At 51.9% G+C, this 1,812-nt stretch overlaps 1 protein-coding gene across 1 annotated transcript in view; it reads left to right on the top strand.

Moving 5' to 3' along the window:
* Positions 1-1,812, top strand: part of LOC105823280 (protein DGCR14-like) — a 9,045-nt gene that overhangs the window by 6,409 nt on the left and 824 nt on the right.

The following is a 1,812-nucleotide window of genomic DNA, read 5'->3' as shown; positions in this document are numbered from 1 at the left end:
GCTGAGGCACCAAGGCAGGCAGTGGCCTGGGCCCTGCTAGAGCCTGAAGGCCGGGGGCTGTTCATAGATGGGGCGAGATGTCACAGAGAGGCCAGGAGCCCTGACTGGGGTGGGGCTGTGTGCTTGCAGAGAAAGGCCTCTGGTTACAGAACACGATTAGGGACACACCCGAGTGTGTGGCTTAAGCCCAGTGTTGTAGGAGTGGTCGAGGCCTGGAGCAGGCAAGGGGTACTCTTCACGGGCCAGGTCAGGTGTGACCAGGCAGGGGTGTGTCTTGGTGGCCCCTAAGTGCCAGGCAGTGAAGGGAAGCTGGGTGGCAGGTGGCATAAAGAAATTGGGTGGCCCAGGGTGGTGTGGCCCTGGAGAGGTGTTGAGATGACGAGGTGCTGTGTCTGCAGGGAGTGTTTTGGGGAAACTGAGTGACTGGTGTGGTTTGGAAAGGAGGAGAGGTCCCCAGAACTTGGGAGCACGCATGTCCCGCTGTCGGGGAGCTGGGCCCCTGCCTGTGCTGACTCTGGAATGCCGAGAGGTCCAAAAGGCAGAGGTTTGTGTTTGCAGAGACCAAGGGTGTGGGGTCGCATCACCTGCTTTGAGAAAGAACGCCAGGAGAGGTAGCGTGTGTGGCATGACCAGGAGGCCAGGGCAGGTGACCGGACAGGAGCTCATGTCCAGCCAGTTCCTTTAAACGCTGGCAGTGATCAGTGTTTGAATCGAAGTGGAAAAGAGAGAGTTCACTCCTGGAGCAATAGAAATTTAGAACAACTAGAAATAACTTAGCTTTCGTAAAGAAAACCACAGACTTTATCACACACCTGAGGAGGGCACTGTCCTGTCTTCCTGTCCCATCTCCAGACCCTAAATTCTGACCTGGCTTACGGTTTATTTCAGGACTTTTCCCCTTTTCTGCTGGCCTGGGTTCCAGGACCCGGAGACAGCCAAAGCATCAGGGCCTTGTGCTACGCTCACCTTTGGCCGCGTAGCCGCGTCTTTGTTCTCTCTCCCAGGTTTGTCTTGGTTGTCCTCACGTCCCGGACAGGTTTCAGAACCAAGGTGCCCAAAACTTAGGTCCATGTTCTGTCTAGACGTGCGTTACCTCTACAGACCACCCTAGGGAAGGACCAACAGCGCCACACTGGGAGGCCTTTAGAAATAAAAGAATTTAGGGTCTGAGAAAGATGGTGACTCAAATTGTGCTGAGAAGCAGCGTATTTGGAAATAAAGTAGCTTGACATAAGTATAGCAGAGTACATTCCAGAAAGGTGGAAGATTAAAGGTAAAAAGAATAACCATAAAACAACTAGAAGAAAATAATGGCAAATAGTTAGGCTCTTTTTTTTTTCTTTTTTTTTTTTTGAGACAGTCTCACTCAGTTACCCAAGCTAGAGTGCAGTGGCATCAGCGTATCATCGTAGCTTACTGCAGCCTCAAACTCCTGGGCTCAAACGATCGTCCTGCCTCAGCCTCCCAAGTAGCTGGGACTACGGGCGCCACCGCCATACCAGGCTAATTTTTGTATTTTTCGTACAGACTGTGTCTCACTCTCGCTCAGGCTGGTCTCGAACTCCTGGACTCAAGCGATCCTCCCACCTTTCCCTCCCAGAGTGCTGGGATTGTAGACCTGAGCCACTGTGCCCCAGCCTAGTCTGATTTTAGGTAAGGAAGAAATCACAAAGTTATAGCTACACAAAAATGAGAAACTTAAATACAGCAGAAAATGTCATAAAAGTAAAGCAGGCTGGGCGCGGTGGCTCTCGCCTGTAATCCTAGCACTCTGGGAGGCCGAGGTGGGAGGATCGCTTGAGGTAAGAAAAA

Source organism: Propithecus coquereli, unplaced genomic scaffold (genome assembly GCF_000956105.1).
Source record: "Propithecus coquereli isolate 6110/MARCELLA unplaced genomic scaffold, Pcoq_1.0 Scaffold665, whole genome shotgun sequence".
Lineage (NCBI taxonomy): Eukaryota > Metazoa > Chordata > Mammalia > Primates > Indriidae > Propithecus > Propithecus coquereli.
Note: the sequence above shows the minus strand (reverse complement) of the source record. Positions and strands in the feature narration are given on the sequence as shown.